Here is a 7,007-nt window from a genome sequence, read left to right as displayed (position 1 = left end):
TTACACGTGCTCAGCCGGTGAAAAGCTATTCCCTTTCACAGTCTAACGCGTGGGGTCACCCCATTGTTGCCCTCCCCCATGTGACACGTGCACTGTAGTCTTAAAATGTAATTTTATTTTATTTCATTTCCCTTTTATTTTCTGTTCTTTTGAATGTCTCCACTGATTTTTTTGAGTGGGATTACTCTGAGAAAGGATGTTATTTTTAGCATAAATCGAATCAAGTGAGATGAAATCTTATAACAAATTCCACTGCCATAATCCACTTCATTATATCAAGGGAGGGCAGGTTCTTTCCCTGCTATAATTTCTCTTTGAGGGACAAAACTATGTTCATAAATAGTGAAATAAAGATACATATATTATCACATTTAGAATTACTAGCTCTAAAAGTTGGTCAGTAAAGTACTGACAATGTAAAGTAATAGGTTTTTCTTTTTCTTTTTCATAAGACTTGTCTTGTTGGTGTTTTGTAACCACTAGCAGCTACTAAAAACCCTAAGCCTAGATAAACTGCTTGTAATTCCAACTTTAGATGAACAGATTCAAAGAGGATAGATTAACCCATACTTCACTCCCAGTAACAAAGAATACTAAAAAACAGGCAACATAGTTGCTGCTTTCCAGATTTCAAGATTCTATTTGCTTTAATCACTTTTATTTATTGTCCCACTCAATTTTTAAAAAAGATTTTATTTATTTATTTGACAGAGAGAGAGAGAGATCACAAGTAGGCAGAGGGGCTGGCAGAGAGAGAGAGAGAGAGGAAGGGAATCAGGCTCCCTGCTAAGCAGAGAACCCACTGCGGGGCTCCATCCCAGGACCCTGGGATCATGACCTGAGCCAAAGGCAGAGGCTTTAACCCACTGAACCACCCAGACGCCCCATCAAAGTGCTTTTATTGGCATTGAAGTGGAAAGAAAATTTTTATTTACATCTTTATATAAGAAAAACTCAGTAATAGGGATGACACCATCCCGCAATACAGTTTGGTAACACAAAAAAACAAAAGAATTTTGTGTTTTTTGAGGGTTTTGTTTTCCTTGTTTTCTTCATTTTACTAGAGCAATGCATCCTTTGTCTATTCTTCCAGATGTTAGCATACATTTTTTAATACTTAATAACATCTAAGTTTAATCAGTATTTTTACCTGCTCCTGAGAAGTTCAAGGACATTATAAGACTCTATCAAATTATTTCCCTCCTAACTTTATAGTTTATGCTAGTTTGGTTCTATCTTGCTTTGTAATTCTACAAATGAAACATCATTGTTGTTGTTTTATATGACCAATGTTTATATTTATTTATGAATGTCTTTGTTTACCATCTCTTCTTGCATTTCAGACTTTCAATCTGAGTTCATTTTCTCTGAATCTGAAGTATATCCTTCAGAATTTCATTTTGTAGGAATTTACTCAGTTTTATTTGCCTTAAATGTCTTTATTTTGCCCTCATTCTTAAAAGGACTTTTCACTAATTGTAGAGTTTGGGATTGATCATTCTTTTCTCAGCACATTAAAGGCAATATTCCTTATCTTCTGGCTTCCACAACAACTGTTGAAAACAGTGCTGTAATTTTAACTTTTATTCATTTGAGGTGATTTGTCTTTTATCTTTGGCTGCTCTTAAGATCTTCTCTTTGACCTCAGTGTTCTGAACTTTTGTGATTTTTTGCTTTTTTATCCTGTTGAGGATTTGTTGGGATTCTATGGTTTAGAGTCTTTCAAGAATTCTGAAAAATTCTCAGCCATTATCTCTTCAAACACTCATTTTTTCATTCTTTCTAATGTTTCCACCTAGAACTTCAATTAGACATATGGACTTTCTCACTCTATCTTCCTTTACTTGTAATTTCTCAAATTTCTTTTTAATATTGTTCCTCTGTGTTATATTCTGTATAACAGAATGAAGCTTTATCTCCTGCTTCACTGGTTATCTCTTAATATTGTCCAATATGTTGTTTAATCCATACATTATTTTTAATTTCAATGATATTTTTCACTTCTAGGTCTATTTCAAATACACTTGATGTTTTATTTAATACTTTTTGTGTGTTTCTTGTTCTTACTTTTAGGCTTCTCATTTATTTCTTGAGGCATACTAAATGTACTAATTATATAGTTTGAAAGTCTATAAAAGTATAATTCTGTTCTCTGTTGTTTCTGTTGATTCTCACTTATGATCCTTGTTTCTTTGAGTGTTCTGTAATTTCCTTTTTATTGTGGGCTTATATTCTTTGGAACATTATCTGTAGGAATTTTTTGAAAACTGGGTTAAAGTTCCTGTCCCCCAGAGAGAATTTCCTGTGACTTCAGTGACTACAGGCACTACCAGTTTTCTGAGTTTTTCACACTGTATATTAACATGAATCTGAATCTACAGAACAATAAGGACCAATATCAGCTATGAAGCATTCATGATGAAAACATTTCACCTGAATCTAGTCGTGAGGGAAAAAACTGGTCAAACCCAGAAAAAACTGATCAAACAGAATATGACTGTTGGCCCAAATTCTTAAAGAAAAAAAAAAAAGTCATTGTCACACATGTGAAAAAGAAAAGGGAGGTTATTCTTTTTAATTAAATAGAAAGAAAAAACTAAAGAAACAGAACAATCAAATGCAATGCATTCACTTTAATCAACTTGTTTTTCTCTTTTAAGACATATTTGGGAGATAATATTAGAATACAAAGTATATATTAAATGATATTATGGAATTATCATTACTTCTCTTAGGTGAGATAATGATACAGTGATTATATAAGAGGATATCTTTGTTCTACGAGATGCCTGTTCAAGTATTTAAGGGTGAAGTGTCCTGTGCTTATAGCTTCATTTCAGTTGGTTCAAACAAAAACCCCCAGATGGTTATCTAACACACACACACACACACACACACACACACACAGACACACACACACACACACACACATAGGTATAGGAAGAGAAACTGGTGATTCTAGGAGAACTATTGGTTGTGCTCTTCTCTGGACTTTTTTGTAGGTTTTTAAACATTCAAACTTTTAAATTTTGTGAGAAAAGGCAAAAACAAATAAACAAAAAATCACACGAAGGAAGGCTCTAGCCATAAATTTTGAGGCTCTAGCCATAAATTTTTCTCCCCTTCATAAGGGCCAACATGAAGACAGGCAAATCTTGTTCCCCCCTTCTGGACAGAGGGCTTATTTCTAATCTTCTCTTACATGGAGGATGTAACTCCTTGAGGTCTCAGCTTTATCTGGAAGTTGGTGGGGGGGCAGTCCTGTATTAGATTCTTTGCCCTAGGAAAGACAAGCTTTTTTAAATCCCTTCAATCTAGGAAGCTGATAAAACAGAAGTTCAGTATCCCAGGGTTTATCAGATACTCTCAGGGTAAAAACTGATTTTCCTGCTCATCTACCTTCGAGGATTCATGCTTTAACTTTATATTTGGCCTCTGTGGATTTCTTGCTTTGTTGCAGCTGAGTAATTCATCTAATTTGTAAAATGTTTTCCACCCCAGAGATGCCTGGGTGGCTCAGTCAGTTAAATATCTCCCTTCAGCTCAGGTCAGGATCCCAGGGTCCTGGGATTGAGGTGCCCATTGGGTTCCTTGCTCAGCAGGGAACCTACTTCTTCCTCTGCCTGCCACCCCCCCTGCTTGTGCTCTCTGTCTCTCTCTCCCTCCCTCTTTCTCTCTGACAAACAGATAAATAAAGTCTTTTTAAAAAAATATATTTTCCACCCCCAAGTTTTAATTGTTTTTACTAGGAGAATCATTTAGGGCTTCTTGCCATGACACTAGTAGAAATAGAAGTCTTCATGCAACAATATTTTAAATGAAAGGTATTGTTTTTTTCTCAATTCCTGTAGAGATTTAAATAGCAATTAAAGCCATAAGCACATTTTGAAAAAATATGCCTTATCATATCATTATTATAAAGCCCCTGGCCTTAATACATAAATCCAGTATATTTACCTTTCATCTGCCAGTTGGAAACATAGTTGTCTCAAAACAAAAGAGTACTCCATCAAGCCTATCTTTTCCCCTAAGTTATGAAGCTCATTTATTCAATTTATTGTAAAGTCATAATTCTACATTCTGTGCCCAAAAATGTATATGTGAAGAGAGGCTGGGTCATGAAAGAACACCTTCTCAGTGAGTCATAAACACCTTTCCTAACAACAGTGGAAACAGCCCTGTTGACAAGAGCAATACAACCCTTCTTTCATGCTTCATTTGTTTGCTTATATGAGGAGCAGGCTACTTAAGCCAATATCCCCCACATTTTCTTTTTAGTGTACTGGACTTGGGAGCCCTGGACCAAGACACTCCAGGATGTCACACTTCCCTTAACACAAGCCTCCAGCTAAGAATCAGGGTGAACCTCTCCCCTAAATGGCTAAATAAGCTATCACCAGTTCTCTCAGTGGTGTGAACACCAGCCTCAATGGATGAAGGGAAACATTTATTAAAGAAAATAGATAAAGAAAAGAAAAGAAACATTGTTCTGCAACAAGCCAACCTCAGAATCATAACATTCCATGATGTTCCATAGTCCCTGATTATAACAGAATAATTGTTCTCCAAAGTCAGTTACATGGAGGTTGTGGATGGAGGCTCTTTTTATTCTGGGATCTTCCTTGGCCTGAACCAGCCCCCAAACTCTATTTCTCTGATCTGTGTGTTGGCCAACATATCTAGGTGTCCCTGTACGCACAGAGTCACTCAGGAGTAATATTATTCTGTTTCTGTATATAGTAGCACAACCTCTTTGATAATCCTCCTCCTTGATTTTGGAGCTCCATTTTTGTCCTAGGTTACCAAAACAGCCAAAAGCATTAATTTTGCTTGTAGTCAGGGTAATTAACATTTCCTCTCAATCCTGCTTTCCTTTTCTTCTTTTTACAAGAGGTTTGGGTGCCCTTTCCCTGGGAGGATGTGCTCTGCTGTTTAAAGATTGTCAAGGCAACCTACTGCTTCTCCAATTCCTCTCATTCAGGCTCAGGACAATAATAGATTAACTAACTCAGTGACAAAGGAAAATACCTGAACCTCACCAAAGAAATAAAGAAAAAAGAAAGAAAAGATACTAATGTTAGACTACTGATTTAAAGAGAGAATAAAAGCCAACTCTGTAGATACCTTCAGAGTTTAGTTTTATAATAAAAAACTGTTTGAATAATTAGACCTTTACATTCCTGAAGATAAAATAAACATGTAATATTTTATCTTATTTTGCTCAATAAAATTGTTCAGAAGATCAAAAGTGGTAAAGACAATATAAAATTTAACATTAAAAAGAAAGAAAGAAAGAAAAGATACTAATGAAACAACTATATGCCAGACACTAAGTCAAATGTTTATTCTTTCACCTAAAAAGTGCCACTGGTATCTCTATTCACCTCACAGCCGGTACCATTAACATCCCTATTTTAGGGTGACACTCCGGTCTCAGAGCAGAGAAACTGAATGGCTGCCCAAGGGCACACGGTGACGGTGATGGAGCCAGGAACAAAACCAGGCAGTGTGGCCACAGAGCCTGCTGCAGTCCTAGCCAGGACACTACCCTTGTTCGTTGGCACCAACTCTGCTCAGAAGTGTTTCAAATTCACATGTCTGGGATGTCCGCTTCAGATCTCGAGAGTCACAGCCCCAACCTAGGAATAAACAACCAGTACTGACTGAAAGCCACAATAGGCCAGCCACCTCCCTAGAGCTGCCTCTCCCACAGCTCTCAAGATCTATGGCATCGCAGTTCCTGCTGAAGTAAAGGAAACCCCACCCCACCCACACAAGAGCCCAAACGAATTCCCAAAAGATACCCCTAATAAGTGCTTAGGCCTGTGTGGCTCCTCCAGGCCACTTCCCCAGAGTAGACATAGCATTCCTTCATGGTGCAGGCGAGGTCATCATGTACTGTGCTGCTGACCTCGCCATTTTGGCAATGGTCTTTAAGAAGCATAGAGAAAGAGGGGCACTTGGGTGGCTCAGTGGGTTAAAGCCTCTGCCTTCAGCTCAGGTCATGATCCCAGGATCCTGGGATCGAGTCCGAGCAGAGAGCCTGTCTCTCTCTCTCTCTGCCTGCCTCTCTGCCTACTTGAGATCTCTGTCTGTCAAATAAATAAAATAAAATCTTAAAAAAAAAAAAAGGCTTAGAAAAAGAAAAAGTAAATACTAGAAAACTGAGTTTTATAGAGCATTTTCATTTATAGAGCATTTATTTTCATTTATAGAGCATTTTCATGTATAGTTAAATGAACACCAAGAAATTCATTCTTATGGCCTCACTTCACTTAATCTGCCCAGGCAGCAGAGTTTAATGCGTTGGTCAGATATTTCCTGCTCCCTGAGATAGCACCACAGAGTAGAAGGCTGCTGGGGCTGGGGCTGGGGTCAGAGACCTGAGTGTGACTCCAAGCTCTGGCATTTCCTTGGGAAGGTTATGCAACCTCCCAGACCTTTAGTTTTCTAGCCTTAACAATGAGAATTATAACCATCCTACCTCTCACACCTCATTGTGAAGATCGAGATCAAATATATGAGCGACTTAATGAGATATTTAAGGTCGATCGCTATGATTATGTGGGGGTACTAAGGCTCTTCCACAGAAAAAAAGAGAAAGATGAGGTGTATGTGTGTGCTCATGCATGTACATGCACAGACACGTGAGCACGAACATTGACACAGTGCGTGTGTAGTAAGCTGCGTTATGCAGATGAAGGTGAAAAAAATTCGTCATAATGTCTCAGGAGAAGCTCTGATAGATTGTGCTAAGGCAAGCCATGTGCTAAGGCATGCCTGCAGGCCTCTGGTTTTAGCTGCTTGACTAGCGGGACAGCAGACAGTGCTGAAAGATTGATGCCATGACCAAGATAAGAGGAACGACAGTCCTCAAAGGACTGGCACGAAGCCCCGCCTCCCGCGGCCCCTTCAGGGAGCTGCCTCGGAACTCCCTAGCTCCCCCTAGAGGGCGCCGCTGGAAATGAGCTCTCAAGTTAGGGGCTGGGGGAGAGGGACGGATGTCG

Source organism: Mustela nivalis, assembly GCF_964662115.1.
Source record: "Mustela nivalis genome assembly, chromosome: 3".
NCBI lineage: Eukaryota > Metazoa > Chordata > Mammalia > Carnivora > Mustelidae > Mustela > Mustela nivalis.
Note: the sequence above shows the minus strand (reverse complement) of the source record.